The sequence below is a fragment of the Acomys minous genome (genome assembly GCF_964271855.1).
Source record: "Acomys minous genome assembly, chromosome: 2".
Classification (NCBI taxonomy): Eukaryota; Metazoa; Chordata; class Mammalia; order Rodentia; family Muridae; genus Acomys; species Acomys minous.
The window spans coordinates 147,045,766-147,061,863 of NC_140484.1; the positions used below are offsets into that span (position 1 = coordinate 147,045,766).

The window sequence follows — 16,098 nt, forward strand, 5'->3', positions numbered from 1 at the left end:
CAAAAAGCTTTTGGGATGGGAGAGCTCAGTGTGCATTATTTGAGGCTAGTATTAGAATCAGCTTAGACGGATCAAGAAATACAGTGGTTACCTCATTAAGTAGTTAATTTCTAACCATCAGGTTGGTAGCCAAAAATCTCTTGATTTCAAAGGAGTCTGTTCTGGAATGCCTGCTATTGTTGGACTCTAGCCTTTGTTTCTGGAAAGGTGACAGTTTGAAGGAGGAAGGTGTGACTTTCCTGTCTGCAAGGACTCCCAGCTTGCCCTGGGGCCACCCAGGGCTTATCTGTGTCACTTGGAAACCGCTGTTGGGGTTTGTGTGAGTCAGCTTCCCTCTGCTGTGGTGAAATGCCCCATGATTGACTACTGGAAGGCGGGGAGACTCTGGCTCAAGGGTTGGAACGGGGACGGTCCTGGGCTTTCCGCTGCCATTGAGCCTGTGATGAGGCAGCCACGTGTGGTGGTGAAGGGTGCGGCCCACCTCAGGGGAGCCTGAAAGCAGAAAGAGCCTTAGCTGCTAATCCCCGGGCTTGCTCCAGCGAGGCCCCGCCCCCTACAGGCTCCACCCCCTTCAGCTGAGCTTGAGACCACGCCTTCAACCCTTGGGCTTTTGTGGGCCAATTTAACAGGATTTGAGTTAACTCTCACCATAACACTCTTAACAATTGCGGTTATCTGTTAGAAGTCAGTGTGTGCCATGCTAAGCGGGAGTATCAGGGATTATCACATCCAGCCATTTACAGCGGCCTTATCAAGTGGCTGCTGTGCCAACTCCTGCTTAGTTTATTCCCTCATCTTTATTTCTCTCAAGAGACTGAGGCCTGGAGAGAATAAAGACTCTCCCCCTCAAGCTACAAGACAAGTGACGCTGGGACTTGGACTCAGGCAGGGCGACCTGGGAGCCTGAATATGTCAAAATTCAGGGCACCATAGAAAGGGGTGCCTGTGTGGGTGTGGGTGGAGGCCCTAGGTCAATGCTGGATGGCTTCTAGCTCTCCTTGACCTGGGTGGGGTTCTCTGACTCAGTACTCTGGCTGGCCAGCAAGTCCCTGGGCTGTGTCCCTCTCCCCGGCACTGGGGTCACAGATGTACTCTGACACGCTCTGTTTTTACGTGTCAGGGTCCCCATTCTTACCCTGAAAACTCTTCACTAACATCCCTGGTAGATGGTTTTAGCAAAGCACTTTCTCTGAACCACCCTGCAAAATATCTCTAGTAGGAAGTTGGCTTGTTTGCCCATTGCCGGGATGAAACGCCTGAGACCCAGGACCAAGATCCAGCCAGGATGTGAAACCAGTGGGTGACTCACTGTTGCTTAAGGGAGGGTTTGCACATGCAGACTGGCAGCTGTCAGCACCGAGAAGCCTTGACCCCAATCCACACTGAGTTGGGCAGGGCGGGTGGCAGGCACCCTTTATCCATCCACAGCAGGGAAGAGAAGCAACATCCACCGTGTAATATTTTGATAAGTTGCTGATTTGTATTAAAATAATAATTACCACAGTTATTACCGACTCATATTTCAGGGAGACCCAGCTGCTTGCAGAGAGAAAAATAATTAGCCTCGTATTCTCTTGGAATTGCATGGAAGCCAGGCCTGGCCCTTTCCCTCCCCAAGTGTCCAGTGCAGGCTTGGCTGCAGGTTGAAGGCCATGCGTTTTGCCAGCTGCTGTTGTTGTGCATGGAGTGGGTAGCGAGGACCCACTGCGGGAGCCACTGGTGACAGTGTGCCATCTCAGGGCTGCTGCGTTTGAATGGTGGCCCTGTCCTTCAGTCTATCAGATGGGTGTCACTTTAGACACAAAGATAATGTCAGCTGGAGGAAAATAATTGAAACCTGTCTTTTATTATTAAATCATCCAAAGGACACTAGCCTCTGCTGGTACCTGGCCACAGTGACAGGGTCCTAGCTAATTTAATTTGATTGCTGCGGTTCTCTCTACAGAGCTGGTTGGATTATGAGCTGCCTAGATCGTGAAGAACTTTTATTTACTTTCCTTCTCAGTGCTGGGCGTGGAACCGGGGGCTGGTGAAGGCTCCGCAAGCCCTGGACCTCCGAGCTGCCTCTTCATGGGCCGTTAGCTGCCCCTGGCTTGTGGGCATTAGAAATAGAGTTGCTACAAATGTTCTTTAAAAGGAAATGACTACATTAGAATTTGTTTATTTATTTAGTGTGAGAGTGAGAGCAAGCAAGACAGACAGACAGACAGCAGGCACACACACACACACACACACACACACACACACACACACAGAGAGAGAGAGAGAGAGAGAGAGAGAGAGAATGTACAGAGCTCAGAATACAGCTTGCAAGAGTCGGTTGCCTCCTTGCACCATGTGGGTCCCCAGGCTGGATCTCAGGTCATCAGGCATGGTGGCACACACCTTTATCTTCTCAGGTCATCAGGCATGGTGGCACACACCTTCATCTTCTCAGGTCATCAGGCATGGTGGCACACACCTGCGTCTTCTGCACCATCTCTCTAGCTTGGCTCTGAGCATTTTTATATATGTCTTTGGTGAGCGCACAAGCATTAGTTAGATAAACATCCCTGAGGAAAATGCATTTACTCACTGTTTAGCTTTGTCCTCCTCCTCTTCCTCCTCCTCCTCCTCCTCTTCTTCTTCTTCTTCCTCCTCCTCCTTTTCTTCCTCCTCCTCCTCCTCCTCCTCCTTCTCCTCTCTGGCTGGTTTGGCACTGGTCTTTAACTTTGAAACCTCACTTTCACAGCATGGAGTGGAGGTTGGCGATAGGTTCCTAGGTTGGAATTCCAGGAGGAGGCTTACATCCGTTGTTAGTGCCGCAGAACAGGAATCCACACAACTGAGATGTATGAATTGATTACTGTTCAGTTCCTCTAAGGCTGTAGGGAACACCCTGACGTTAACTGCTTTGGGGAACGATGCCATCATTTAATTTCTTATGCTAAAGTCATGTGGTCCAGAAAGCTGTTATCTTTACTTAGCAAAATAGGTCTGGCAGAATTAGGCCTTTTTTTTCCCCATCACTTTCTGCTTTGACTGACTTCTCTTTATCCGTGGCTGTTCTGGCATTCTTGCTGGGAAGCAGATGAACACAACCCTGCCTCCCATATAAGATCTCTAGCCTGCAGTGGCATGTGTCATTTTACATTGAGACACTGTGCTGAAGTGTCCCTCCGGGGACTGCATATGTTGTGGGCCGCAGAACATTAGCGCTCCGGCCTCCATCTGAGGACCTGGCTTCCTGTGCAGTGTCAGCGCTGTTTAGCAGCCCAGGATCTGTCTCACTCTCTGAGCCCTGGTCATTTCCCATTTACTGTGTCACTTCTGCAGCCACAGCTGCTGACAGGGTTGGGACAAGGATTCCCTTCGATCCATCGTCTTTCAGGTTTGCTTGGCGCTGGCTAAACACAATGACTTCATATTCTTTCTGGGACTGGTTAAAGAGGCCTGTCAGCTTTATCTTCCAGCCAGCCCTCCCTAGCACAGAAACATCCTGGCTGCTTAAGAAGCCTGGCCCCAGGTCCAACTGCTTGCAGTGAGCGCACTTCACCTGCGTCGGGACAGGAACGCTTGCAGCTGGTTGTGTTATCGTTGAGGGGGTGAACTATGGGTTTTTGTGCTGGAAGTGGGCGTGGAATCCCATTTCAGCCACAGTCTGTTAAATTTGACTCAGTGTTGGGGGAAGTTCCAGTTGTAGTTTTTTACTTGGGGTTAGGACCTCAAAACGTGGATTCCTAGATATGAAACACTTAACCCTTCAGTGTGGGTGGCTTTGCTCCCCAACTCCAGCTTTACCATTTGTTTACTAAACCTTGGAACCATAATATTCATTAGAACTCTTTCTAAGTGTGTGTGTGGAGGAGGGAGGGAGGGAAAGAGAGGGAGAGGGAGAGGGAGAGGGAGAGGGAGAGGGAGAGGGAGAGAGAGAGAGAGAGAGAGAGAGAGAGAGAGAGAGAGAGAGAGAGAGAGAGAGAGAGAGAGAGAGCACCATGGCGCACACAGGTAGAAATCAAAGGACAACTTGCAAATGTTTTAACTTCAGTTCTGGGAACTGAACTTGGGTCACCAGGCTTGGTGGCAAGTCATCTTTACCTGCTAAGCTGCCCCATTAACCCTATGACCACTTCTTTATCAAGACTACTTACTAAGCACGATGCGGCAGTGCATGCTTGTAATTCTAACACTTGGGAGGCAGAGGCAGCAGAATAAGGAGTTCAAGGCCAACCTCTGGTACATATGGAATTTGAAGCTAGCTTGGTTCATGTAAGATCTTGTCTCAGAACACAAAATACAAAACAGAAGAGGCCACTTCCGAGATGTTCTGAGATGCCCTCATTAAAACTGATGATTAATGTCACCTCAGAAGAAACTGGCCTATTTCAAGAGAGGGAATCTTCTGGGCACATTTGTGGAATAGCAAGCTGTTGGATGTTGGCTACTTGAACACAGTCACATAGAGATGCAAACTGATAAGACATTTCTAGGGCTGGGGACCTGGTTCAGTTGGTGCAGTGCTCGCCTAGCATTCATGCAGCCCCTGGTGTGATCTCTAACCTTATATAATGCAGGCGTGGCAGCACATGCATGTAATCCCAGCACATGAGTGGATGAGGCCAGAGGAGAGGCTCAAGCCTTTCCTCGGGTTCATAGCTAGTTGCGGAATGCCTTGGTCACTTTTCTATTGCTGTGGTTAAACACTACAACCAAGGCAACTTCTAAAAGAATTTGGGTTTATGGTGCTAGAGGGTTAGCGTCCGTGATGGTAGAGCAAAGGAACATCTTAGAGCTCGTGCAAGCAGAAAGGGCACACTGGAAATGGCACGAGTCTTTTGAAACCTCAAATCCCACCTCCAATGACAGACTCCTCCAACGAGGCCACACCTCCCAATCCTTCTCAAACAGTTCCACCAACTGGAAACCAAGTACGGACTTAGGGGCTGTACTCACTCAAGCCACCACCAGGCTAACCTGGGTTACATCAACCCTATCTCAAAAACAAACAAACAAACAAACAAACAACAAAAAGAATCCTGTCTATATCACTCTTATATCAAAGAAGATATCACATAGACCTTTCAGGTGAAATGCAGTGGTAGTGCAAACAGCACACACCCCAGCCTGATAGCTGAGGTTAGCAGAGTGCCCAGAGGCAAATGCGCAGCCCATTTTTAATGCGAGTTGGCCTTTGATATGGAACATAGACTATGAGAAGGCAATTTGGTGAAGATGAGAGGCCAATTCTTACTTTTAAAACAAGTTGTTGAGGATAAACTAAAATAGGAAAGGGACAATCCTGAAGGAAAAGGGCAGAAATGGGTGAGCCAGGACCCAAGTGAGGCAGTTCCAATTTATGAAAGCCCCTCATAGCTCAGGCCACTGGGGTGCAGGCTGTTCGGTGAGATCCCTATCTCTATTTTATTAAAAAAGAGTCCCTTCCTCATTCTATTAAAAATCTTGGAAAATTAGGTGACAGGGAGGTGAGCCTTGAACAGAGGAAGCGCTGTCTCGGACAAGACCCTCATGTGCCTTGAAGCCTTTACAGAGTTTCTTAGGCGTCTACTGACTGTCGTCCAGCCAAACCATTGCTCTTCCTTCGGTGGTGTGGGGTCCTCACCTTCCTGCAGAATGGCCTCGCCAGCACAGGCCTTTCCCGCCTTCATCCCTGCATCGAAAGGTGCTGTGTCCTGTACCCCACTTCTCTTCTCTTTGCTCTTTTCCTGTCTCTTTCGTTCTTTCTTCTCTCCTTTTTCCTTTCTTTCTCTTGTTTCTCTTCTGCCCTCTTCTCTCTCTCTCTCTCTCTCTCTCTCTCTCTCTCTTTTCTCCTTCTTTCCTCCCTCCCCCATCTCTTTCTTTCTGAAGTACTACAGACACAACACAGGGTTTCATTCATGCTGTGTCGGCAAGAACTCTAGCATTGAACTGCATCTCTAGACCCAGATGCTGGAAACATTACCTGCTTGGCATGGGACGAGATTAGTACCTATTAGTGCCTGTCTTTTTTTTTTTTTTTTTGAGACAGCATCTTATGCAGCACCAAACGTGTGTGCACGTGTGTGTCTAAGACCCAAACATCTTTTAGAGTCAACTCCTGCTACGTGTTCTCCTGTCAGCTCCTTGAATAGTCATTGCCCTTTGTGTAGAACATTGACACTGATGTTGGGAGTTAGAAATAATAGTAATGATGGGGTGAGTATATGGCTCAGTTGGCAGAGTGCTTACCTAGCATGAGTGAAGCTCTGGGGTCCATTCCTAGAAAGGCGGAAGCTGGGCGTGGCAGCACACGCTTGGAATCCTAGTACCTGGAGTGGAGGCAGGGGGATGAGATGGTCAAGAGCATTCTTGGCTACATGGTGAGTTTGAGGTCAGCCTGGGCTACGTGAGATGCTGTTTCATAGCCAGACAGACAGAGAAGGAGAAGGAGGGAGGGAGGGCAGACAGAGAAGGAAAGGGAGGGAGGGAGGGCAGACAGAGAAGGAGAGGGAGGGAGGGAGGGAGGGAGGGCAGACAGAGAAGGAGAGGGAGGGAGGGAGGGAGGGAGGGAGGGAGGGAGGGCAGACAGAGAAGGAGAGGGAGGGAGGGACGGAGGGAGGGAGGGAGGAGGTGATAGCATTAAGCTGGCCACATGCCAAGTGTTTTACAGTTAATGCTTCTGACACCCTGTGATGTGAGTGTTGTCAAAGCTGCTGTCCAGTGTGTGGAGAGGAAGCGATGCACGGAGAGGGGGAGTAACTCCATCTGAGCCTCACAGCTGGTTAGGGGCAGGTCTGCATCAACCCTCGGCCTGGCACCGGGACCTTGTAGGCATACTTTTAAAAACTATTTTTTAGTTTGGGTTCTTTAAATCTCTTTCTCCCTACTCTCCCCAATCCTTTCCAATACCCCAACATCAGGTAGGAGAAAAAGGTTAACGAGGAGAGGGGGTGTAGGTTTCCTTAGCTACTTCCTGCTGTTTAGGGTCATCAGGTTCCTTGGGGAAAGTCCTATCCTCAGTTCAGGACATCCTTAACTGCTCATCAAACTGCATCAACAGCAACGAGGGAAGCACCAGCGGCTTGCTTCTTTGTCAGAGCAACCCCTCCCCACTCGCCGTGTGTGTGTGGTGTGTGTGTGTGTGTGTGTGTGTGTGTGTGTGTGTGTGTGTGTGTGTGTGGTGTGTCTGGCATTTATTTCCACTAGCAAAGACCAAGCCCCCCCACCCCAGGCAGTTCCCAGCTGATGAAGATCATGTGCCCTCTCATGAGGCAGTTATCAGCTGTAAACAAACTGGAGCAGCCCCCATACTCCACTCCTGAGAGTAAAACAAAAGCGTGTTTACATATCATAACCCCGAACTTCCATAACGTCACTGGATTCTACATTATCTCAGTGGAATTTGGGTCTGGCTGGTTATAGGTGAACCTGGGGAAAGTTCTTACCTGTCCCCTCCAGCCTGTGAGGGAGTCTGGGATATGTCTAGCCTGGGTGACCTTCCTTAAGCTCTTTTTTAAGTCTCTGTCATGGATGAATAACCACTAGGTTCCTGGAAACAGGACAAGGAAGAGCTGTGGCTGTGGTCAGATCTGTCACCCCATCCAGGACCCGTACTCTACTGTGCAGGCCAGTAGCTGCTGGAGTGGGATGGGAAGTCAGAGTGGCCTGGACTCATAGTCTGGGGAGGACTGGTTGTGCCTGTGCTCAGAAGAACTCGTGTGTGTGTGTGTGTGTGTGTGTGTGTGTGTGTGTGTGTGTGTGTGTGAAAGAAGGCGCAAGTGTCACTTTTTCTACCATACCTCAGTGTCTCTGTTCATCTCAGTTGGAGCACACAGTGTGATGAAGTGGATAATGATAAGCATAACAATAATGGGAATGAAACTGGGTTGCCTAAGTCTAAACACATGGCTCCGCCACTTACCAGCTGTGCGACCGTAGAGGCTTTATGCACTGGACCTCAGCGGCTTCGTCTGTACAACGGGAGCATGGGACCCACCTTCTGTAGAGGGTTCTGTGGAGGGACAAGTGAGTGGACATTGTAGTTCATTGAGCATGTGCCCAGACACGTGTTACGTGCTGTAACGTGTTTATTATTGTGGGTAGTGATGGTCTAGGGATAACGGGGGTTGGGGAGAAGACATTCAGCGGATAGCTTTTCTAAGTTCTCGAGTGAGTTTCACAAGAGGCAGGCATTTCTTTTGCACAAGATCGTACTCTTTTGCCCCAGAAATCATATTAAATCCGAGCTGCATCGCACCAGGGATGGGGCTTCTGACTTTAGGAGACCCCCCCCCCCCGTGTCTCTGCGAGGCTGTGCTGTGTGCTGACCAGTTTTAAACATTGTCATGCTACTAATTCGTTGTCTCAGCCCCTGGCACCCAGAGCTTTTGAAGGGTCCCACTTCAGAGCCTGACCGTATTTTCCAAGGCTTGAGGACTAGCCTCTTTCTCCCTGGGATGAGGAAACATTTTGAAGGCAGCCTTGCATTTTCCCACAGAAAACACTGACGGTCCTTGCCAAGTCTCCGACGGAGAATTCGGCAGACTGACAGTGCAGTCTGCGCAGCTCTCCCCAGCCGCCGGCCCCCACCCCACCCCCTTCTGCAGAACTCAGTGTTTTCGCAGCCTGTGTGGTTCTATACTGCAGGACCCAGCCCCAGCCTGGCATAGGGGTGGGAATTCTGAGCCCTGTTTTCCCATTTGGATTGCATGGAGGTTATAGACACTCGGCCCCAGGGCAGAGTGAATCTCGAAGGCTGGAGCAGACCATGCCCAGGATGGCTCCCTTGGGGACTTTCTGTTTGTCCCCTGTGCTGAGCTGGGCAGTGGACGGTGGGCTTCAGAGGCTGTAAAGAAGGCAGAAACCACTCTGGGCCTCCTGGGAGCTTGAGCAGGGCTGTTGGGCAGAGTCCAGGAACCCTCCTGCTGACAGTGACAGTCTATGAGTTTGCAGAGAAGCGGGGCCGTGAATAATTAATTGATCCCGCTAACTGACTTGTGAAAAGCATTTTCAGAGAGTCCTATGTGCATGGTTCTCTGGGGAAGGAGACAGGGGGAGGAGCAGGCGGGAGTGAGGCTGCCTTCTCCTCCAGCCGGGGGATACGGAATCCCCTCAGGTACGGTCTGGAGAACCAGGTTGTCGCCCCTGAGCTTGACGATGATGGTTCAGCTGGCCCGGATCTGGGAACTGTGTGGGCAGCCAGGCTCTGTCTGGGTTGGGTCGTTGTTAGCGAGGGTTAGTGAGTCTCCATCTTGGGTCTCAGGTTGTTTAGTTCTGAGGGACACAGAGTCTTTAGAGGGGAGACCACCCAGGACTTCTACTTCCCTTCCTGAGCAGCTGCAGAGGCTGGAGGAGAGGTGGGCGTTTCTGGAAGGAGGCCTGACCCTTGAGATCTTCTGATTCACTGTGGTTGCTGCCTGTGGCCAGTGTGGGCTTCCTAAGGTCGCTTTGTGTCTGAGCAGGCAATGCTAGGTGCTCAGTAGGAACTAAGAGGCGCGATTGGACCCCTGGTACCCAACCCCCAGCCTGTGCTTGTGTGGTTTGCATTAGTCTCTCGGCCCCTCTCTGCCTTAGAGCTCAGCATTGATGTCGGTGTCTCAATGGCTCTTCCTTGGAAAAATGGTTGTGAAGACTAACCAGGTTACTCCTGTTTAATGCCTGCTGTGTCTCCGTGACTCACTCCCTGACAGAAGCAAACCAAGGAGGAGGTATTCATTTTGTATCAGGGTTCTAAAGGGTTCTAACCATTACAGCAGGGGGTGGGGGTTCAGACCAGGGAGGTGGGAGCATGTGGTGAAGGCTGTTCACACCATGGAGGGCAAGGAAGCAGGGGCGAGAAGGAAGGGGCAGGAAGTGGCCAGGGATAACGTCATGCCCATGTCTAGAACCAATGCCCAGGGACCTATTTCCTCCAGCCAGGCTCTACCTCTTAAAGGCTTCTCAGCCGGAAATAGTGCTGCCAGCTGAAGACCAAGTGTCAGAATCTGAGTTAGTGGGGGATGGTATTTTCAGATACAAGCACATACATATTTTCTTATCTATAATAAAGCTGGAGTTGGTAGTTCATGAGGTTCTTGTCACAGGTCTGTGAGGAAGGGAGGTTGAGACAGGATGGGTAGGCAAGACACAGATACAAAAGAGGTAAAATCATGGCTCCGGTGCAAATTGGGTGATGATATCATTATGTCCCCCAGTGGGCAATGGCCATTCCTTCTTCCATTCAAAATGATTATCAAGCACTTAGACGTATGCCTATCATCATCATCATCATCATCATCATCATCATCATCATTTGGTTTTTTGAGATGGGGTTTCTCTGTGTAGCCTTGGCAGTCCTAGACTCTCGTTGTAGACCAGGCTGGCCACGAACTCAAGAGATCCACCAGTCTCTGCCTCCCCCAAGAGCTGGGATTGTAGGAATGTGCCACTGTTCCAGGTCCGTATGTGCCTTTTAAAGCACATCATGTGATATTTTTAAATTTACATTTTATTTAGTACGCATGTGTTTGCAAGTAGACACACCTGTTTGTATGCGCATGGCGCAGCACACATGTGGAGGTCAGAGAACAACTCTGAGAGGCTGGCTTTCACACTCTGTCATGCAGGCCCCGGGGATTGAACTCAGGATGTCCCGCTTGGCAACAAGCACCTTCACTCACTGAGCCCACTCACTGGCCTGAGTAGGAAATGTTTTGATGGACTAGAGGTCTCTTCCTTGTAGATGGGAGAGGGCAAATCATAAGCAAGAAACACTTTTACTGGATGAATGTTCCAGAGCATGATGGGCAGACACTCCGAGGGGGAAGAGATAGAACCAGTGTCTCCAGTTTAGCAAGCCACAAGCTCTCCGTAGCACCCTTACAATGTGCGGGCTTGTGAGTCACTCACTCTGCATATCTGTGTCTCAAAACTTTATTGACTACTTTGATCTGGATGAGAGTGTTAAAAGGTAGTGTGTATTCTAAGAATGCAGAGAAAGACCCTGGGAGGATGCAGTCCCAACAGATGATGCCCATAGGGAGTCGACATCCCGACAGGAAGATGTGCTGCAGCTGTGGAGGGTATTGGAGTGGGAGCTTTGCCTCCACTCATCCTTACGTCCCATGTTTATATCCCTTAGTATTTTAAAGCACTTAATGTGGGCCAACTAGTATCCTAAGCAGAAAACAAGAAATGGTGAGTCTCAGGGGTGGACGGACTTTAGATGGTCGTCAGGGTGAAAAAACAGGTCAGCCCAGGGAACAGTCCCCACCTTTAGGATACTGAAAGAAGCTGAGGACCAACGGTGATGAGCTCGAAGCAAGGCTGGCCTGGAGGGATGGCCAGGACCCCAGGAGGCAGCAACTCTTCCCTGGAGGGTGTGGAGGAAGGTGGCTGCACCTGGAACCTGTGGAAGAAAGAGCGGAGTGTGAGGTGAGGCTCCAACGGGCTCCATCAGATGCGGCTTTAAGGGTTTTAAGGAAGGTGCGATGGGGAGTCGTTGGGGTGTGCGTGAAGCGCGGAAGAGGACTGCCTGGTTTTGAAGAATCCATCTGTTCCAGGCATAAGAAGACAAAACAGAATGCAAGACGTGGATTGGGGCTTTGGTTCAGTGGCAGAGCACTTTCCTAGAAAGCATAACACCTTGGGTTTAGTCCTCAGCTCTGGGGAGGTGTGGGGCAGGGAGAAATACAAGGCGAACTTGTGCTGTTCAAGCCAGCTGTGAGAACAAATGCTCAGGGAACTTTTCCTGTTAGCTGGGACATGGGCGGGGGACGTGCGAGGTCTGAGCATCAGCAGCTGACGCATGAAGGGCACGTGGTGTCTTTCTGACTCCTTGCAGCAGAAGTTTAAAATGACTTTGTCTGAGGCAGCTGTGGCAGCACACGCCTGAGATTCCAGCATTGGGGAGGAGGAAGCAGGTGAGTCAGAGGTTCAAGGCCATCCTGCTCTACACAGCATCACCTCTGGCTAATAAGTGCTTTGGTAGTTACCAAAAGAAGATCAGAATGGGTGGAAGGAGATTAGTGAAGATGCTCTGGGACCACTCAGGTGACGGGCCGTAGTAGCCAACATGAATTTGACTGTGGTCTGGACTTCCATCTTTGTTCTGATCATATTATCAGAGACATGTGCCCTTAAACCTCCTGCCTGAGAGGGTGCCTGAGGACAGGAGTGTGTAACTTCAGTTCTTCAGTTTAGCCTGTGTATATGTGAGTGTGTGTGTGTGTGTGTGTGTGTGTGTGTGTATGTGTGTAGGTATTTATACATGGATTTGGAGGCTGTCATTCCTTATACGCTGCCCACAGGGCCTCTCATTGGCCTTGAAGCCCCTGATTTGGCTATGCTTGCTGACCAGGAAGCTTCAGGAAACCATTACTACCTCTGCCTTCCCAGCACTGAAACTCCAGGTGTTTGTTTGCTCACTAACTTGCTCTTATCACATGGCTTCTTGGTGTGAAACTCAGGTCCTCATCCTTACACAGCAAGCACTTAACCCGTTGCTTTGGCACCAGCCTCAGGTTTTGAAGATCGTTCTTTCACCGGTTTACACAAGCTCTGTCAGGTGTGAGTCAGCTGCCGTTGGGATGTCAGGGTGCTCAGGCGGGGAGGTGGTAGCACAGAATGGCGGCCATCTCTGGAGCTTCGGATGGGACATGTGGAGCTGCAGCCACCTAGTAGGGATGATTTCAGGCATAAATGACACGGGGATTAGAGAACCGTGAATAGTCTTGATGCGCTTAGGACACAGGGTATGCACATATTAACCGATCTGTGTGCAGATATTACATAGCACTAAAGAATTTGCCGGTGCCTGGGGGAGAAATCAGGGACCCTGGTTCTCATCCTGCTATGTCTAGTCCCGGAAGAATGCTGCCCAGCCTCGTCTTCCTCTCTGTGAGGAGTCTCTGCCTCAGCCTTCCTTTCCAGTGCAGTGTTAAGCACAGGTTTTGATGTGTTAATGTGATTTTCAGTTCAAAGCACCTGCTTGGGGCTGAGGAGCAGCAGCAGGGAGACCGCTGGCTTTGGAGGCCAGGCTGGTTGGACCCTCTTCTCTGTCATTCGATCACCCATGACCTTGGCTAAGTGCTTTGAACCCTGAGAGGTACCACTTCTCAGAGGAAAGTCTAGGTAGCCTCTGGGTCACGTGCTCCCCAGGAGCAGCTTCACAGTACCCCCTGCTGTTCCAGCAGCATCGTCCTGGAAGCTGAAATTTGGTGTCTGGGAGCTCCCAGACCTTTAGGTGATTCTGTGGGGTTTTTTGGGGGCAGGGGGAGGAGCCTTATATATTCCAGGCTGACCTCAAATTCCTTGTGTAGCTTAGGATTTCAACTCTGATCTCCCTAGCATTGGAATGATGGGCGTGTAACACACACACACACACACACACACACACACACACACACACACACAGTATATTGAGTGCTGGCGATTGAACACAGGGTCTTGTGTACCATAGGCGAGCGCCCTGCCACCTTGAGCTAGGGCTCCAGGTCAGCCTCTTGGGTGTTGCTTATGCACGCAGATGCTTCAGGGCCCCTGTGTAGAGAGAGTGTTTAAGACCTACTGGGCTTGGTGGGGGAAACCTGCAAGCCACTATTTCAGAAGAAATTCTGTGGAAGCACCCAGACTATTTTAATGTTTCTGGGGCTGGTGTGAAACAGGGTGTGACCGCCAGAAAGAGGAAGACAGATTTGCTCGCTGCCGACAGTAGCGGGTGCAGAGTTTGGGATCTCAGTGAAAGTTTAGGCTGCTTTGGAGATGGCAAGTCAGGTGCCCTGGCTTCCGTCCGTCTTCGTTCCAATTGTGTTATCAGAGACCTGTGCCCTCAAGCCTCCTCCTGCCTGAGAGGGTGCCAGAGGGTAGGAGCCACTGTTCAGTGATGACTAACTGTGAGTTGCTGTCCCCATGAGTACTGGCTGTTTATTAGAGTTTAACCAGCAGAGTCATTCTATACAGAAGGGCAATTGCTGTGTACATTTTATTTTATAGGAAACCAAGGCACAGAGAGGCTAAGAAACTTACCCAGTGTTGCCTTGTGAGGATGTGGCAGAGCGAGCTGGGGTTCAAACAAGGCAGACTGCTCTCGGCAAACTACACAATACCACCTTACCCATCATGCAACTCTTCCTGATGGGCTCGGCCTAGGCTGCAAGGAGTCCAGGGCACCTCTAGCACATGCCTATCAATAAGGTGACCAGAAAGTGTGACCCAAGGGCTGAAATTCATGGTGCATGTTTATAATCTTAGCCTGAGAGGTTGAGACAGGAGGACCACGGGTTTGAGGTGAGCGTGGGCTACATAGCAAGTTTCAGTATCAATGGGGACATGAGAGCTGACATGGCTCTGTGGGGAGAGTGTTTGCCCAGCACGGGTGAAGCCCTTAGTCCACTCCCAGCACAGCATAACCTGGCATGTCCCATGCATGTAATCCTAGCGTTCAAGACATGGAAGCAGGAGAATTGAGAGTTCAGGGTCGTCCTCAACACCCCGAGCTACATGAGGCCATCTTTCATTAAAAAAAAAAGAAAGAAAGAAAAGAAAAGAAAAGAAAAAGAAAGAAAGAACAGTGGGGCGTGGTGGTGCACGCCTTTACGTCAGTATTCGGGGAGGCCGAGGCAGGGGGCTTTCTGTGAGTTTGAGGCCAGCCTGGTCCACGAAGTGAATCCAGGGCAGCCAGGGCTATTACACAGAGAAACCCTGGCATGAAAAACAAACAAAATTTTTAAAAAAATAATTTTGAAAAACCAAAAAAAAAAAAATTAATAATGAAATTGGCTAAGTTCTGGTTTTACTATTAAGAGGGAAATGGCATGAAACTTGGTTTACTTTTATTTTAAGTGGTGTATTTAAGTATTGTATTTTAAGTTAAGGAGTGCCTGGTTTTACTGTTGAGCCTCACCTTCCTTTTTCAAGTGAACTTTTCCTCTTGGTTCAAACTGAACTACACGGCAGGGCAGTGTGAGAATGACTCAGACCTGCCTGACTAGAAGGGGGCTGCTCCCGTGCTCCCTCCCAGGGGCACTCCCGGAAATGTGCAGCAGTGAGTCCCCATGTCCCCCATGGCCGTGGCTGCCTTTTTCTCTCTAGATAAAGTCCACTACCAGCATCCCTTTGGTGATGACTTGGAGAGAGAGAGAGAGAGAGAGAGAGAGAGAGAGAGAGAGAGAGAGAGAGAGAGAGAGAGAGAGAGACTGTCTCTGTGTGTGTGTTCATATGTATGAATGTGTTTTGTAATATCTTTACTAGATAGTTAAACATCATTGGGGTCAAGGGTGGGTTTTTAAAAAAAATAGTTTGAGCATCCCAATTCCAAATACAAAACTCTCTAAATCTGAGCATCTTTGAGGCTGCCAATAGGAAATTCTATACCATAAAGCTTTGCCTCATGCAACAAAACTATTCAGAGTTACATATGGGCCTGGGGAGGTGGTGTTTGAGGAGGAGGTGGGGGTGGAGGCCTCAGAGGTAAGAGCACTTATGACTGCTTGTCACAGTTTGCTTTTCTTTTGCTATGATAAACACTGTGATCAAAAGCAACTTGGGGAGGGGAGGTTTATTTGGCTTATACTTTCCAGGTCACAGTTCATCACTGAAGGAAGTTAGGGTAAGAATGGAAGCACAGACCTGGAGGAATATTGCTTGCTGGCCTGTGCACCTGCTTTTTGCTCTCTTAGCTTTCTTACATAGGCCAGGACCACCTGCCTAAGGCTGGTGCTGCCCACAGTGGGCCGGTCCCTCCTAGCAGCAATTGAGACAATCTTTTACAGACATGACCTCAGGCTAATATGACCTGGGCAATTCATTAGCTGAAGTTCCCTCTTCCCAGGTGATTTTAGGTTGTGCCAAGTTGATAGTAAAACCTCACCAACATATGGCTGTTCCAGAGGAGCCTAGTTCTGTTCCCAGGGCCCACACTGATTGGCCCACTCCAACTCCAGGGACTCCAGTACCCTTTTCTGGCTTCTGAGGGCACTTGCTCTCATGTGCACATACCACACAAAGGCACACATGTATATACTTAATTAAAATAAAAAATAAATCTTTAAAATAAAATCAGCGTCAGGTGAGAAGCATTTTTGAATGTGTGCCTAGACTTTCATGTGTCAATATGTATGTCCAAATACTCTGAAGTTATACACAAAATCCCAAATCTGAAATAAC

The 16,098-nt window shown here is 49.6% G+C and overlaps 1 protein-coding gene and 1 long non-coding RNA gene across 2 annotated transcripts in view; both read left to right on the plus strand.

Moving 5' to 3' along the window:
• Positions 1-16,098, plus strand: part of XYLT1 (xylosyltransferase 1) — a 294,773-nt gene that overhangs the window by 11,975 nt on the left and 266,700 nt on the right. The gene's annotated exons all lie outside the window — the stretch shown is intronic.
• Positions 8,076-15,401, plus strand: LOC311593111. Its single transcript, XR_014777600.1, has 3 exons — positions 8,076-9,070; positions 9,529-9,662; positions 10,676-15,401. It is a non-coding gene; the product is annotated as an uncharacterized lncRNA (long non-coding RNA).